Source organism: Petaurus breviceps, unplaced genomic scaffold (genome assembly GCF_028583685.1).
Source record: "Petaurus breviceps papuanus isolate PSGF00001 unplaced genomic scaffold, PetGlider_PUasm1.0 191, whole genome shotgun sequence".
In the NCBI taxonomy this organism is placed as follows: Eukaryota; Metazoa; Chordata; class Mammalia; order Diprotodontia; family Petauridae; genus Petaurus; species Petaurus breviceps.
In genome coordinates this window covers 3,429,782-3,448,220 of record NW_027185811.1, presented here as the reverse complement: position 1 = coordinate 3,448,220, position 18,439 = coordinate 3,429,782, and the positions used below count along the sequence as shown (strand labels likewise).

Below are 18,439 nucleotides of genomic sequence, written 5' to 3'. Positions count from 1 at the left end.
CCTTTCCTCAAATCTCATCCTTCTTGCCTTTGACATTTTGATCACCCCACTCTCTTGTAAATTTTTGTGACACTGCTCTTTTTTGCTTCTCCTCCCCATCTGACCATTCTTTCTCTGTCTCCTTTGTTGGATCTTCATCCATATAATGTCCAGGAACTATGGCTATCCCTCAAGGTTCTCTTCTTCTCCCTATATATACTATTTCGCTGGGTGATCTCATAAGTTCCCCAGATTTCAATTATCATCTATATGGAGATGATTTGCATTTATTTGTCCTGCCCAAACCTCTATCCTGACCACCAGCCTCACATCTCCAACTACCTATCAGACATCTCAAAATAGATGCTCATAGACATCCTGTCTTTCTCTCCACCACATTCAACCATATGTCACATTCTATCATCTCTATCTTCAAAACATCTGTCTTGGTGCAGGCACTTATCATCTCACCCAAGGGGGTGTGCAATAGCTTGTTGGTTGGCTTTCTTGCTTCAATCTTACATCCTACTTGCACCCTACTTACATCCATCCTCCACTCAGCTGTCAAATTCATCTTCCTAAAGCCCAGATGTGACCAAGTCAGCCCCTATTCAATAACTCCAGTGACTCCCTATTGCCTCCACAATCAAATATTAAATCCTCCATTTGACTTTTAAAAGCACTTTAGGATCTGATCCCTTCTTCATTTTCCAGTTTTCTTACATACTATTCATCTCCATTACCATTCAGTGAACACTGGCCTCCTTGCCTTTCCTTACACATGATACTGTGTCTCCAGGCTCCAAATATTTTTACTAGCTGTATTCCATGCCTGGAATATTTTTCCTTCTTATCCTCCTACCTTCCTTGCATCCTACAAGTCACAGAAAAAGTCCCACCTTCTGTAAGAAGTCTTTTCCACTTCTCCTCAATCTTAATGCATTCCCTCTGAGATGACTCCCAGTTTATCAGGAATATAGCATGTTTGTATGTTGTCTCACCATTAGACTGTGAGATCTCTGAGATCAGGAACTATTTAAAGAATATTTGACAAGAGATCTAACTAAGCAAAGTCATTCCATCAACAATGGAAGGACAACAAACAGAAGAAAAATGGAAAAAGATTGTAAAGATTACTACAGCAAACTGTTTTCCTCGTCTGGAACCATCACACTAGGACTGAAACATCACAGTATTACATATTCTTATGAGAGGTAGATTTGACTCTAAAGAGAACAAAGATGGGAAAAACTGCCAGATTAGGGCAAAAGTATATAATCATAAGAACACTGAGGAATTGACATGCAAAGTATCTGAAGAAAATGTACATACCAAAGATGAGTGGAAAATATATCTCCTCACTAATACCCCAAGAAGGTATCCAATAAAGCAACCACTAACCTATATACCTACTCTCACCTGTATAAAATCTTTACACAAATTATTGAATTTAAGGTCCCATTATTTTTTTTTTGCTGATTGTGGAAAAAATCATTTGAGACTTAGTAAAGCAAAATGCCAGCTTAAAAGTAACTCTCATCCATATGTCAAAAGTTTGTCCAGAAAGTCTAGGGCCTTCAAGAAATTCACAACACGGGGCGGCTAGGTGGCACAGTAAGTAAAGCGGTGGCCCCAAAGTCAGAAGGACCCAAGTTCAGTTCCAGCTTCAGATGCTTAACACCCACACGAAAAAACTAGCCGTGTAACCTTGGGCAAGTTACTTAACCCCAATTGCCCTCCAAAAAAAAAAAAGAAATTCAAAACAAAGTTCTGATCATAAACATCGGACAAGGCATAAAACAAACATATGTATGCTCACCAAAGCTGCTTTTCACCATGACAAAGGAAATGTAGCAGAAAGTCCAAATTGAAGAGGTTTTCTCTGTGGATGATGCATCCTTCAAACTTTCCCTTTCCTGGATGACACTCTTTATATCAGATCCTGGAATAATTCAGAGCCTCCTGTAAGAAATCTGTAACCATTCAAAATAATTTTGCCTGACCACACACATAGAAAGCAGCATCATAGTGAATAGAATAATAAACTTGGAGTCAGGATAACCTGGGTTCAAATCCTGCCTCAGAGTCCTACTAACTGTGGGAAACTGAGCAAATTACTCAACTCCTCTAAACCTCAGTTCCTCATCTACAAAATGAGGAGGTGAGACCAGATAGCCTCTAAGGTTCCTTCCAGTTCTAAATCTATAACCATATAACAATAATAATTATTATAATCATATATCATTGTAATATATTATTGTATTTTATTATGTGTCTATATATGATATATTATAATAATATATTATCTGTAATGTATTATATAATATTATATGTCTCATATAATTATTATTTTAATTACATAATAAAATTAAATGGATAAAGAATAGTTATTGTCCACATTATCATATGCATGATGACATACATCAAATTATTAGACTGACCTGATTCAGGTCAGTCTAATAGTACAGGTTCAAAATTGAAACAAAATGAGATGTTTGTAATCCATTTAATAGATTATTTTTAAAAGGGAAGTTTGCTTAGCCATAGCATAAAAGGGATATTCAGCAAAGATTCAGCACTAGCTTGTGTAGAGCTCCCCAAGTTGTCTCCATGTGGAAATGTTCCTGGTCATCAGGTCATGTTGTGGGAATTCCCATGGCTCTGGGATATTTATAAAGCACAAGAGGCATTGATTCCAAATTCAATAGACTCTTTTAGACCCTTAGTCTAGGAAGCATCAAAAACTTGAGCTTTACCCTTCTCCACCAGTCAAGTCTCATGAACAGCTTCCATGCCTTTCAAGAGAAATCTCGCCTACTTATAGGTAAACCTGGGTAGATATTACTCCTATCACACACATATTTCAACAGAAAACCTATAGAGCTTAACAAATTAGGATATCTATCTGGAACAAACAATATAGATAGATGGGCAATGAGTAGGACCTGGAGTTGATCAGGAGGAGAAGGAGAGCTGACTGGATTGCCTTTGGGGCACTGTAAAATTCTTTTAATAACTCCAAGTTTCTCAAGGAAACAAAGATCCAGTTTTTAAATAGCAACATTCTATCACTGCTACTCTATGTTAGTGAGATATGGAATATAACAGTCTTCAAAGAATGAAAATGAATCATAAAGAGAATAATGGAGAATACATGGTAGGTACAAATAAAATGAACATATAACCAATGAGGAACACCAAAGAAGAAAAAGAGTGAACTGTATCATCAAAGAACTACATGATAGAAAAAAGATGGTGGGTTGGCTAGGTGACACAGTGAATAGAACACCAGCCCTGGAGTCAGGAGGACCTGAGTTCAAATGCGGCCTCAGACACAACACAAAAATCTAGCCGTGTGACCTTGGGCAAGTCTCTTAACCCCAAATTGCCCTCCAAAAAGCAAAAAAAAGAGGTGTCAGTCATATAGTAAAAGCAAAGTTTGTGTGTGGTAGACAACCAGTGCTCCTCTAGCATCACTGCAATGTCAAGAGAAAGTGAGGTACAACTCAAGCACTCTGGGTGAATCTTCTGTGGTGAATTTATGAAAGGTCATGGACAACAGTCACATAGGAAGGTCAAGCATGGATCAGTTGTGATCTGAATCACTAGAGGGAATTTCCAAATTGATGAGTTCACAGATCTATTTGAGAAATCCTACACTGCAAATGGATATTGTGTGGGAATGACACATCAGAAAGAAGAGAAAAGCCGTTAATCCCCATAAAACCAGCAGGTGGCAATGGCAATTGTGGCCTGCTGAAGTGTTAGTTATCCTCTAAGCAGGAACCATCTGGGCTTGCTCATATACACAACTCATTTCTCCTCCCTTTGGGTGGGACTCTTTTCAATCCCATCATGGGCTTTCAGGGAAAAGACAAGAGATGTCAGCTGCTTCATGGCTTATTCAGTCCCAGTAGAGGCTACTAGCCCCATATGTGCTCAGGGTATCAGTTCCCAGGGATTCTTCCCTTTCTGTCACATATAAAATGTGTCTTTTAATACTTGGGTTCTTGAAGTCTTGCTCTGAGAGAATTAATTTGGATTGTATTGGGACAAGATACAATTTTAAAAATCTGCTTCCCTCTCAGTGTTTTGTACTTCCTCAGTTCCCAAACCCACTGCTAACATTCAAATGAACAGAAGTGGCACAGATTCAAATGGCCTTCCAGATTTTAATAGAGATACAGAAGTATTGGGGAAAAAATTAAAAAGCATATAGTTTACAAAAATGACAGCTTTAAAAGTGGCCTTGAGGGGCAGCTAGGTGGCTCAGTGAATAGAGCACTGGCCCTGGAGTCAGGAGGACCTGAGTTCAAATCCAGACTCAGACACTTACCACTTACTAGCCATGTGACCTTGGGCAAATCACTTAGCCCCAGCTGCTCTGCCTTCCCCCCTCCAAAAAGCAAAAAAGAAAAAAGTGGCCTTGGTCTACTGTTTCAGGCAGCAGTAGGAGAGTTAAGAGCAGTGCTACTACTAGGTCCATATCCCAAAGAGATCACAAAAAAGAAAAAAGGATCCACATGTACAAAAATATTTATAGCAGCTTTTTTTTTGGTGGCAAAGAACTGGAAACTGAGGAGATGTCCATCAACTGGGGAATAACTGAAAAAGTTGTGGTATATGAATGTAATACAATACTATTCCATAAGAAATGGTGACCAGGCGGACTTCAGAAAAACCTGAAAAGACTTATATGAACTGATGCTGAGTGAAGTTAGCAGAACCAGGAGAACCTTGTACACTTGTACACTTGCATGATGACTGACTTTGTGTAATGTAATATCAAGCAAAGGCAACTTCCCAGGTTCAAAATACCAGCATAGGTGCTCTCTATTTTATTCAGTAACAAACCCAGAACAGAGAAGATCAAAACATGACATCATTCAAAATACAGCATTTACTAAGTGTGATTAAATAATCTCCAAGGACTACCCCACCCCAGGACTTTCCAATCATTCAATCAATTACAAAGTCCCAGTTCTAAATACTACTCCACCCCTAGGCTATACCTTCATTTGGTCCACCACAAAACCCCTCTTCTCAAATGGAGATTATTTTCCAAACATAGGTAAAGTACCTTCATTTGTCAATCACAGAGCACAATAAGGTCAAAAGTTCCCCACCCCTAGGATCACAATTGAATCTACCCCAGAGTTACATCAAGTTTAAACATAGCACTTAATACCCAAATGGAGGTCTTTTCTTCATCTTGACACGAGGCAAGTTCTCAGCAATCTTAGTTCCTGGGGAGACAAGGCTTAGCAAGGCCATAAGATACATTGCCAGTCCCTTCATGAATTTATCCTCTGTCTGTAGAACAGTCCTAGAACCCCTGAACACATTAGCAAAGCCCTCTCCCAGGATTTCTGTAAACATACAACAAGAAAATCCTTCTTCAGGGCTTCTGAACCAACAGAAAGGCTCCCAGACCCCTGCAACAACAGCACTGTCCCTCACCAGTGGACAGTATTCACTCTGTCTGCCGGACAGTCTCCAGACCCCTGCAACAACAGTACTGTCCCTCACCAGTGGACAGTATTCACTCTCTGTCTGCAGGACAGTCTCAGGCCTTCTTAGCGAACAGCAAGGTTCCAGGACTTCTTCAACAAAAAGACAGTCTTTCACCAGTGGACAAATCTGGCAAAATAACATCAAAACAGACAGACAAAGTACCAGCAAAACAGCCATGTCTCCTCAGTCCTTGGCAGCTCAGGGGGCAGGTCTCAAAAGTCCAGGGCAATTCAAAGCGGCCACCAGCAATTCTCTTAGTCTCTCTCTCTCCACGAGGTGCTGCTACCAAAAAAGATCTTCCGCCTCTCTCTTGTGTCTCCAAATCTACGTCACCAGCTCCTCCCAATTCAGGACTTTCTTTTCACATCAACAAGCCCATCCCACAGGTGGGATTAACAAACTCTGGGTTTTAACACAATCAATTTGAAAACCAAGCCAATACAGGGGAATCTTTAATTGCCATTACTATCACACTTTGTTAGACTTAACTCTTCAAAAGGATCTAAGACAGTTACAAAAGACTTGGGATGGAAAATGCTGTCCACATCCAGAGAAAGAACTATGGAGTCTGAATGCAGATCAAAGCATACTGTTTTCTCTTTCCTTTGTTGTTTTTTGCTTTTTCTTTCTCATGGTTTTCCTCTTTCATTCTAATTCTAATAACATGACTAATGTGAAAATATGTTTAATATGATCATACATGTATAGTTTAAAACAAAAACAAGAAAAAAAGAAATAAAACAAGCATTTTCATAATACCAACAACAAAAAGAGCAGAGCTAATGGTTTCCCCTTCATCCAGTTCTCCATTAGGGAATAAGTAAGGCAAGGGAATAGCTGAATCAGCTAGGAAGTGAGGGGGAAAGTAGAGGGGAAAGTTAATGTAAGGTAGCCTCACCACAGCCCCCATTTATGTATCTCAGGTAGTTAACTGTTGATCAGTACTGGAATTCTGTTGCTGGGGAAGAATGATGTCTGATTTCATTCAACACAATTTCTGATAGTAGAGTTTACTATAGAGGTTCCCCCTAGGATGTTGCATAGGCTCCAAACTTCTACCATTCTTCACTAGTCTTCTAGGTCACCATTTCTTCCCCTCCCTCCTTGTTTCTCTATCATCATATTGCACGTTTGGCTTTCTTCTCTCGCCACCAGCCCTTCAAGGTCAAGGTCAAAGAGCACTACTTTGAGTATTTTGCTTTCAGGAAATGTCCTAAATCTCTAGTTTCTCAGAGTGCCTGAAAACGGGCCTGGTCGGACTGAAGGCAGCTCTTCTCCCTTAAAGTCCTTTCTTTGAGGAGCCCCCAAAATAGTTGGTTATACCAGTATTGTAGGCTTTACAGGAGAAACCTTCCCCTTCCTACAACCACTAGATCCCTTTTTGACAAAAGTGGGAAACTCAAGAGCCAGAGTGAAATAACTCATCTGGGAGCCTGCCCTGGGTGTCTTGTTTGGACAAAAGCAACTTTTATCACAATACAATGAACTTCTTTGAATGATAAAAATACATCCAGGTCACATGTGATAGGCAACTTACTGAAGTAACAAGTACAAGAAAAGAATCTGAATATTCCATTTTGGTTTTTTATGAGATACAAGCTCCTTCACATTTCTCTTTTATGTTTTCCTCCCTAGCACCTAGTACAGCACCTAGCAGGTAATAGGTATGTAGTAAATGCATGTAATTGTTCAGAGAGAATTTGATCTGCATGTTCTAAAGATATAAAGGAAAGGGATGATAGTTAACAGTGAGAAAACTAAGAAAGGACCTGAAATAAAGCATAAATATGGAGGCATAAGTACAGGTACAAAATGGAGGAGAGGAATGATTCTGAAATTTGCTAAGTTACTAATGCATAATTAGAAAGAAAAACAACCATAACCTACTGTAATTTAGGGGATATGAAACAGATCTGAACAAATCAAACTACATACATCTCAGAGAGAAAATTCAAACTATTGTAGGAGTGGCTAGGTGGCTCAGTGAGTAAGAGTGCTAGCCCCGGAGTCAAGAGACCCGAGATCGGTTCTGGCCTCAGATACTTAACACAAAAAAACTGGCCGTGTAACTTTGAGCAAGTCACTTAACCCCAATTGCTTAAAAAAAAAAAATGCAAACTATTGCAAGACAGAAAAGACCATCTGCTGTAGTAACCTGCCCAAATGGAGATAACATTTCACATATATAATCTTATGATGAGGTTACATATGTAACCTCATGAGTTACATGCATTCATGAGGTGGATGAGAATACTCTGGTTTGTTGTTGTTTTTTTCCTTTTGGGCTTCATCACTTGAAGGATAAGAACAGTCTTTATAAGAGAGTGACAAAGACTATATCTGAAAATGAGATTAAGAAGGAGAGTGTTAAAGGAACTGAGATTATTTATTCAAGAGACGAAAATAAATTGATACATATATACATAAATTAGTGTCTAGTTTGTTAGACACATTAGTGTCTAGTTATTCTCTGTCCACATAGGATAAAAAATAGTTTTGACATGAAGCAGGAGAGCTTTGGCTTATTAATAATAACAACTCACATTTGAGAGTCATTGTGGCCTAGCAGAGAGTGAGCTGGCCTTAAAGTAAAGGGGAAAATGGATTCAAGGATTTCTTCTGATATATATTCTAGTTACAAGGCCAAGGGTAAGTGACAGCCTATAAGTATTCAGGCATCTCTCTAATCAAAGTGAAGTTGCAAATCTAATATTAGTGGGGAGAATTTCTACACAAAGAGTTCCCTGTACTGATGAGATCACAGTTCTGGAGAAAACGAATAAAAATCCACTAGCAGCAATAGAGCCCTATAAGGAACATAAAGCCCCAAGTTGGTATTTTACAATCATTATCTGCATTTTACAGATGAAGAAATTGAGACTCAGGGATTCAATCATGGTTACTCAGCCAATAAGAGTGATTTGAACCCACATCTCTTACTCAAAAGTCTAGCATGCTTTCCACTATGCCACTTTGTTGATGAAGACCATTGCTACATATGAAATGGTTAACTAACTGCAGGCAGTCTTGGAATAGCCTTCTCTGGAAGTCTTAAAAGTAGACTAAATTCTCCTTTCTATAGGTCTGATTCAGAAACATACCTTAATACAAGGTAATGTCCTTTTTCAGAGTATATTCTATCTGTATGATTCCACACCAATACAAAGGCAAAAGAACCCTCAAGTATAACAAGCAACAGTTTGGGGTGCAACCATGCTGATAGTCTACTACAAATTTGTTATATCCTATGTCAACCAGGCTTTCACTGAAGCGAGGCAAACTTTTCACTCCCCATGCCTCACCTCCCAACACTGGTTCTCTACCAAATTCAACATGGTGACTGTTCCAAATTTCCTCTTTTCTCCTTAAGCATTCCATAGCACAACTTTCCCCCATCCTCTCAGCTGAAGTCAGTTAGGTAACAAGCATTCAGTAAACACTTAGTGTATGCCACAGAACTGAGGATACAAAGGAAGGCCAAAAAAGGTTCTTCCTCACAAGGATCACATATACTAATACTACTATAATAATAATTCAAATAACTATAAACATATAAGATTTATGTGGCATAAAAGGAAGGTATCCACAAAGGGAAGAACTACCAGAAAAAGTCTCATTCTAAAGAAGAAATTTAAGGTGAGTCTTGAAAGAAGCCAGGGAGGCTAAGGGGCAGAGACGAGGAGGGAGAGTATTCCAGGCATGGGAGGGCAGTCCAGTGGGCACGCAAAGAGTAAAGAGATAGAGTGTCATATGTGAGGAACAGCAAGTAAGACAGTGTAGCTGGATCATAGATAGTATGGAGGGAAGTAAAGTATAAGAAATGAAGTATAAAATAGTGTTGGCAGCTGAGTGGAGGATGGATTACAATGGGTAGACTTGAGGCAAGGAGACCAAGTGCAAGCCTATTGCAACAGTCCAGGCAAAAGGTGATATAGAAGTGAATGTAGCTGGTGGTTGTGTGAGTGAAAAAGGGAAATTAGATCCAAGAGATGTTGGGAAGGTATAAAATTTAACAACAGATTGTATCTGTGAGGTGAATCTGAGTGAGTATTACAACAAGGTTGTAAGCCTGGGTGAGTAGGAGAATGGTGATGCCCTTAAGACAACAAGTTCTCTTTTAGAAATATTTCCCTTAAGATGCCTGTTCCTCTTCTAGATGTCCTCTTCTAGATGTCCAAAAGTCAATTGTCCAAAAGTCAATTGGCGATGTAGAACAGTAGCTCAGAAGAGAGATTCTATCTAGAAATCACATGCACAGAGACAATAGTTGACCTGATAGGAGTTGATAAGATCACTAAGAGTGACAATATGAAAGAAAAAGACAAGTGGGCCCATGGCAGAGCCTTGGGAGATACCCACAATTAATCCTCCAGTAATATTTACTGAAAATCAAGGCCATTTGCCACTTTCCTTCCCCTGCACCCCCCCCCCCCCATGTCACAATCTCTTAACATTATCCCTCAATATTTGGTCCTTGCTTCACTCTCTAATGAAGAAGTGGCCTTTCTTTTCAACAATACCAAGCCTACTCAAATGATTGGTTTCACCCTCACTATCACCAACCCTACCCATATGACTACCCCTATTGTCATTCCCCACTCTCTATCTCCCTCCATCTACTGGTTTCTTCTCTGCTGCCTCCAAAGACACCCAAATTTTGCCCATCTTTTGCCTCACTGGATCCTCCCAATTCATCTAGTTATCATCCTATATATCACCATTTCTCAGCCAAATTCCTTGAAAAAGCTGGGGCAAGGGTGGGGGTAGGAGGTCAACAAAGGCTTCATTTTGATAAATATTGAAGAAAATCACGAAGTTGGAGAGAGTGCATTCCAAGCATGGGGGCCACCCAGTGCCAAGACATGGAGAAGAGAGATGGAAGAATAGCAGGCAAAACAATAACAGCATGTAGGGAGAAATATGGAATTAAAGTGGATTGGACATTCAGGTTAAGATAGCAATGGGAAAGGGAACAGAGGAGCCCAGCTCTCCCACATAAGTGTCCCTTTATAGAGCAACAATACAGAAACCAAAGAGAAGAAGAAATAAGCTTCTCCATCTGGTCCAGCACTGTACAAAAGGGTCACAACGGTTAAGCTAGCACTAATTGAAGTAAAGAGGCAGAAAGCAGAATAGTCTGAAGAGGTCTCAATTAGAGATACCAACACAAATCAGGTTTGTGGTTAGCTGGTGTCCTGAGAAAACAAAAGCAGGACGCAGACTCTATTTCCATAAAGCAACTAAGAGTATTAGAGTCTAACCACATTCTTCCCAGAGCACTAGGTGCCACAGCAAGAAATAAGACCCACTTTGGGCCTAGAAGTCATTACTGGAAAGCCTTGTAGGAAGCCTGAAACCAATATGATCTCTAACTTCTGACTGGTAGCTATAAAGGCCACAGAAGAAGATGGAACTAATTACTGACTAGAGGTTTTGTAAAGAGAATGATACAGAGACCAGCCAGGGTCATAACCTCCAGTGAACCACCAGAAGACTAAAACAGAGAGAAATCAGGAATTGAGTCACAGAGAGGAACTTAATACCAATCATACCATCCAGAACAATAGCAGCAAAGGTATATACAACAGACCCAAAAAGGGCCAAACAAACCCATCTGGCAAAAAAAAAAGTCCCAATCCAAGAATTGAGAATTAAAATATGAGTAAATGAAGAAAATATCAAACACAATGAAGAAATATTATTAGTTAAGAATAGCTCAAAAAGCAAAGCCAGAAGAAGAAAGTAATTCTACAATTCTAATCAGTGCTTTGGAGAGGGAAAAAATAACGATCATAGGGAATGTAAGAGTTGCTGGAAGAAATTAAATAGGAAATTTTTAAAAAAGAATCTACAAGTTAAGTTAGAGCTTTGAAGAAAAAAACTAAAAGAAGAAATAACTCAGAAGAGAAGTTAGAAAATCTACCCCCAAGGAGTGCACTCCTCCATGTAAAACAGAATGGAGCAAACTGAACTAAATGACTCCACAACACAAGAAATATTAGAACAAAATCAGAAGATTGATAAAATAAAATATAAGGTGTTTACTATTTAAAACAAACAAATAAACAAAACTACTAACCTGGAAAACAAGTCAAGGAAAAATTTTTTTAAAAACCACAACTTACTAAAAACCACTGACCAGGGGCAGCTAGGTGGCGCAGTGAGTAAAGTGCTGGCTCCAGAGTCAGGAGAACCCAAGTTCAGTTCTGGACTCAGACACTTAACACTCACACAAAAAAACTACCCGTGTAACCTTGGGCAAGTTACTTAACCCCAATTGTCCTCCAAAAGGCGAAAAGAAGGAAGGAAGGAAGGGAGGGAAAGAAAGAAAGAAAGAAAGAAAGAAAGAAAGAAAGAAAGAAAGAAAGAAAGAAAGAAAGAAAGAAAGAAAGAAAGAAAGAAAGAAAGAAAGAAAGAAAGAAAGAAAGAAGAAAAATAAAAAGTCTGGACATCATAATTCACTCAAAAGAAAACTACTCCCCTCTGTAAGAACAAGGGGGTCCAGATGAAAATAGAATGAATCTACTAATCACCTTCTGAAAGAAATCCCAAGCTGAAAACATCCAGGAATATCATAGCCAAAATCCAGATATTCCAAATTAAAGGGGGAAAAAATACTGTTTACAGTATTTTACTGCCAGCTAGTCAACAAGCATTTGGGAATTCAAAGAAAAATAAAACCAGTCATCATCTCTCCCCCACCCTCCCTACAAAGAGCTCACATTCTAACAAGGAAGATAAACATGAAAATAACTAGGTATAGATGGAAAGTAGTCTTAGAGAGAAAGGAACTAGCAGTTCTAGAGACCAGGAAAGATATCCTATAGAAAGTGGGATTTGAGTTGTCTTGAAGTAAGCTAGGAAAAGTAAGAAGCAGAAATGAGGAAGCAAAGCATTTCAGGAATCGTATAGTACAAAGGCATGGAGATAGGACAGGAAATATTCTAAGCAAGGAACAATAAGTAATCTGGTATAAAGGGATTTGGGGGCATGTGGCAGGAAGGCAGTAAAATATAAGAACAGAAAATTAAGAAAGAATCAGGTTGTGAAGAGTTTTAAAATATAAAAAGGATTTTATATTTGATCTTGGAGGAAAAGGGGAGCAACTGGTTTACTATGAGGAGAAAGGGGAGAAAACGTTCAGACCTACTTTTCAAATAAATCACTTTGGCTTATGATAGAAGCTAAATTGGAGTGGAAAAAGATGAGGCAGGGAGACGAATTAGAAAGTTATTGCAAGAAAGTCTAGTCAAGAAGTGATGAGGCCCTGAACTATAGTAGTGGCTATATAAAGTAGAGAAAAGGGGTCAGTCAGATATAAGAAATTCTGTGTGTGTATAAATGACAACAAATTGTATCTGTAGAGTGAATCTGAGTGAGAAGTTAAGAATGATGTAAAGATGGAATTAAGTTAAGAATGATGGCAAAGAAATGGAAATTGAGGGGATGCCCATCAATTGTGGAATGGCTGAACAAGTCATGGTATATGAATGTTATGGAATACTACTGTGCTATAAGAAATGATGAGCAGGAAGATTTCAGAAAAATCTGCATTTACTGAACTGATGCTGAGTGAAACAAACAGAACCAGGAGAACATGGTACACAGTAACAGCAACATTATGTGATGACCAATTTTGATAAACTTAGCTCTTCACAGCATTATAATGATCTAGGACAATTTCAAAAGACTCCTGATGGAAAATGCTATCCACATCCAGAAAAAGAACTATGAAGTCTAAATGCAGATTGAACCATACTATTTTCTCTTTTTTTTCCCCTTTCTCATGGTTTTCCCCTTTTGTTTTGATTCTTCTTTCACAACATGATTAATGTGGAAATTTATTTAATATGATGGTATATGTATAGCCTATATCAGATTGCTTGCCATCTTGGGGAGGGGGCAGGAAGGAATGGAGGGATGGAGAAAAAAATTAGAATTCAAAATCTTATAAAAGTAAATGTAGAAAACTATCTTTACATGTAATTGGAAAAAAATAAAATATTATTAAGGGGGGGGGGCAGGGAACGATGCCAGGTTATGAGCTGGGAGTGAGCAGAAGGATGGCAGTACTCCAGATAATAATCAGGAAGGGAGGCTAAGTGAATAGAGGTGCAGTGAATAGAGCACTGGCCCTGGAATCAGGAGGACTTGAGTTCAAATCTGACCTCAGACAATTAGCACTTACTAGCTGTGTGACCTTGGGCAAGTCACAACCCCAAAAAGCAAAAAAGAAAGTTTGATAATAATCAGGAAGTTCAGATAACTCCAGGTTTTAGGGAAGAATTATAATGATTTTTGTTTTAGACATGTTGAATTTAAGATACCTATAAGATAACCAATTCAAAAAACTGGATAGGAGCTCAAGAGAGAGACTAGTGCTAGACATATAAATCTGGGAATCATCTGCATAAAGAAGATAGTTGACCCCATGTGAGCTGATAAGGTCAAGAAGAGATAGTATGAAGAAAAAAGATAAGAGGGCTTAGGGCAGAGTCTTAAAGGACACCAACAGGTAGTTCTCCAGATATATTTTATTGAAAAAAGGCAAGACCATTTGCCACCCTTCCTTCTCATATCACAATTACTTGACATTATCTTTCATTATTTCCTAGGTTTATATAAGGTCATATCAAATTTTTTTTTAATTAGAGAAGGGAAAGAATATCTTTCCCAACTATGATTAAGGGGAGAATTCTTACACAAAGAGGATCTAAAGGCATCAATAAAAGATAAAATAGACAATTATGATAACATAAAACTGAAAACATTTACACATGAAAAATCAATATAATAAGAATTAGGAGGGAAACAAACAGGAAAATACCACTCCAACAAATTTATCTGATAAAGGTGTAACATCCAAGATTAAATAATGATTGATACAAATACATAAGAATAGGAGCTTTTCCAAAATAGATTAATGAGCAAAGGAAATGCAGTCTTAGATAAATCAGCATTTATTCAAATGAATGGAAGGCTATCATAACTATATGAAAATGTTCCAAATCCCTAATAACAGAAAAATAAATAAAAAAACATAAAAAATAAATAAATAAACATCTATCAAATTGGCAAAGATGAGGAGAGTGAAAAATTACTATTTTTGGAGGAGTTGTGGATGGAAAGGCACAATATTGCACTGTTGATGGAGCTATAAATTGGTTCAACCATTCTGTAAGATAATTTGGAATTACATCCCAAGGTCGCTAAACTGTGCATACCCTCTCATCCAGAAATACCATTATTAGATATATCATCTTAAGGAGGTCAAATATGTATAGAGGAAAAGACCCATCTGTTCAAGAATACTTATTGCAACACTTTTTCCTCTAGCAAACAAAAACAGAACACATGCCCATCATTTAGGGAAGGTATGAAAAAATGTGGTATATTACCATAGCATATTGCAAAAACTGCACCATAAAAATTTTGTATGATGGATTCTAAGGATTCTAACACACTAAAAGGATTAATGTGAATGGATGCATAGTGAGATTAGCAAAACCAAAAGAGCAATTTATTTGATGACCACAATAATAATACAAGGGGAAAGTCTGAAAGACTTCAGAACTCTGTACAAAGTAATGCCCAGTGACAACTTCAAAACACTGATGATAAAATTCGTATTTCTTGGCAGAAAGGTGATAGATAAGAAGTATAGAATCAGATGTGGATTCCCAGACATGAGCAATGCAGTAATTTGTTTTGCTTGACTATAGGCTTCTATGTGGAGAAGTAAGATATAGCAAATTAGTTCATAAAGATAGATATGGAAAGCAAAGAACATAAGACATTTTTAAATGCACAGGAGAAAAGAAAAAGAAGTACAGAAAGTGACACAAATAGAGCAATTATATTTACTATCTCATTATACTAAAACATATTTTTTTAAACTGTATGTAACAGAAATTCAGCTTTTTATCCAAGTCTCTTTCTCATCCTTTGTAAATTAAAACGTTTGTATTTGTTGATGATTAAGTTCACAATAAAAAATAAAATTTTTAATAAAAAAGAAGCAACAGTCAACTTCCAGTAGGAGGCAGAAAGTTTAAATATTGGTACTAAGTATTAATTACTAGTTATTTTTGCTTCAATAAATCTTTTTGCATCCAAAATCTAGAAAGCTGCAGTCCCATAAGGTATATACAAAATTTAAAGCAGAAACACAAAGAAATGTTTTAAATAAATGTTTTAGAATGAGAACCCAAAAAGAAGAATTGCTGTAAAATATAACTGGAAATCTACTTGACCTATAAGAATATGGACTGGACCTTTGAGTTCATAAGCATAAGGAAGAAAACATTTCATTTGATCCACAAAACAACCCTGGGAAGTATGTCCTTATTAGTATCCTCATTTTATAGCTGAGGAAACTAAGACAGATAGAGGTTAAGTGACTTGTCCAGGGTCACACACTTGTCCAGGTAGAATTTTATCTCAGGTCTTCCTGACTCCAGGTCCAGCACTCTACCTACCTCATCACCTAGTTCCAAGGTAGGAAACTCCTTCTTCCACTGAAGATCAGTAGAAATTAGTAAGAAGGGGGTGGCTAGGTGGTGCAGTGAGTAAATCACCGGCCCCCCCGGTGTGGAGGACCTCAGTTCTTCCCAGCGCCAGACACTTTACACCCCCCCACACACACAAAAAAAAATAGGTGTAGCTTTGGGCAGGTTATTAACACCCACCCCCCAAAAAGAAAAAAAAAAAAAAAAAAGTAAAGTCAGTAATGTTAAAACATACTTCTTACTGCTTGACAGAGAAGAAGTGATGGACATTCTCAAACTGCCACTATATTCACCTGCTTTGCTTAAAACTATGTGCCCATCTAAATAGATGGGTACAATTCATATAGTCTTAAAGAGTTGCCCAGAACATTTAGAGATTAAGTGACGGCCTGAGGCTCCAAACAATCAATATGTGTCAGAAGTGGAACTTGAATCCAGGTCTTCCTGGCTTACAGGGTAGCTTTCTACCCACTACTCCATGTTGCCATTCTATCACTTTCTCCATAATAAAGTTAAAGGTCCACTGCATTTGGTGTTACTTGGATTTAAGGAACTTATTGAAAAGTGTTAATTATTATGAATATAGAAATCAGTATATAGATGGAACAAATTTAATATGAATTCCAGAAGCATATTGAATGCTGCTCACCTTTCCTATATCTACTTTTAATTAAGTTCAACAAGCATTAAGCACCTAATATGTGCTAGGCAGAATGCAAGCATTCTGAGGCTAGAAAGACCAAACTCAAAATAATTCTTAGTCCTTTTGCTTTTTCTCTGGATGTAGGTTGATACTTTTTCTATTTCCCTTTACCTGTCTAAAAGAAAGGTAAGTATTTAAGAAAGTGAAATTTAGCAAAAGTAAACATTTTAGAAAAGTAAATATTTAGGAAAATGTTCCCTGAACAACAACCACAAAAAAAAAACCAACCTACTGGTTAGTGATTGCCACTTAAGTAGAAATAGTTTGCACTTTTTGAACCTGTTTCTTTGCCTGTAAAATGAGGGGGTTGGACTAGGTGATTGGAAAAATTATAGGATAGTATGGCTGTAAGGGATTTGAGAGATCAACCAGGCCCTCATTCTCTCAGATTCCTTCATCTCTAAAATTCTGTGACTACTCTGTAAAAACACAAAGCACTTTTCTGTGCACTGCATTTTCCCCAAAGCTGGACATTTCTCATGTTTAAGGAATTCATTTGTGAGTTTTTTAAAAGGTTTAAAAAAAAAATCTCCCTACAGAGAAAGAAAACAGGTGGGTTAAAGAAGGTAAAGATTCTGATACACAAAACACTCAAGGTAAAGAAATAATTGTGGTGGGAGCTCCAGCAAAAGTTTTTAGTATTTTCTGGAATGTGATGAAAGGATTTGTATTACAAAAGGGGCATTTTAAAAAATCAGGATTAAGGAGTAAAGAAAAACTTCAAAAGAGAAAGGTCAGAACTTGGAATCTTTAAACTACCCACCTCCTCATCTGACAATTGTAGAAATGAAACTGTTCTGAAAATAGAACCGAAAGGCCCTGTTTAAGCTTTTTGTACCAAATCGTTTCTCTAAACAGCTTTGCTCTTAGTTTTAGAAAGGAGCAGAGAAACTCTCCCAACTCCCAAGCAACGGTCCTGCAGCAGCCAAGCTCCCTACTACGGGCTTCTTGCCTACTAGTCCACTTCATGCCGGGAAGTAAACAAGGCAGCCTCCCTTTTTAGTCCAGCAGACAGAGCCGGCTCTGAATGAGAAGTCAAAGCAGCCAGACCATCTGCAGGGCTGTGTTTTCTGAATAAACTAGTCACTCGGAAACCTTCCCCTAGCAGGCGGGGCGGCTCTCGGAGATTACCTTGTAGGGAGTTAGGAAAATGTTCACTGGCTCAAGGCCAAGGGAGTGGGCCGAGCAATGCGTCAGTGGAGGCCAGAGGCAGGGAGGAGGGGAGAGGTGATGGATGGAGAGGAGAGAGGCTTTTTTTCCCCAGCTGTTTCCCTGTTTGCAGTACCACATGATTCCCCTTCTCCCCACCTTCATTCACCACACTCTCTCTTCACTTGGCTTACTTACTTTTTAAAAAATTTTTAAAAGTTTTATTGTTTTTTTCCCCAAAGCTATCTCCCCTCCCCACCCCCAGCCTCCGTTCTTTTTCCTCAGTTTGGTCCTGTCCCTACCTCTGCGCTTCCCAACTCCCCAGATAACCATACTCTTTACCCCCAACTTCTCCCCTACACAGTGATCATCGGGGTTAGCCAAACTTCCTCTTCCCTCCCCCACACCTCTGGCTTCTTCCGAAAAGCTTTCGTTTGAACTTTCGAACTCACCAATAAGAGCCCGAGAGGAGGGTGGGGTGGCAGGCACCGGACGGGGTGGAGTTTGGGATGGAAGCTGGGCGGGAAGGGTGGGAGAGAAGCTTAGAGAAAGGAAGGAGGGGGTGGGGTCAGGTCCCAGGGACCCC

At 38.5% G+C, this 18,439-nt stretch overlaps 1 long non-coding RNA gene across 2 annotated transcripts in view; it reads right to left on the bottom strand.

The window, feature by feature from the left end:
* Positions 1–18,438, bottom strand: part of LOC138164678 (uncharacterized) — a 44,628-nt gene extending 26,190 nt beyond the window's left edge. For both annotated transcript variants that reach the window (XR_011169151.1, XR_011169152.1), the window contains exons 1-2: positions 18,306–18,438; positions 1,799–1,921 (exon numbers count right to left, since the gene is read on the bottom strand). This is a non-coding gene — a long non-coding RNA (uncharacterized lncRNA). The remainder of the gene's footprint in view (positions 1–1,798; positions 1,922–18,305) is intronic.
* Between the last annotated feature and the right edge of the window lies 1 nt (position 18,439).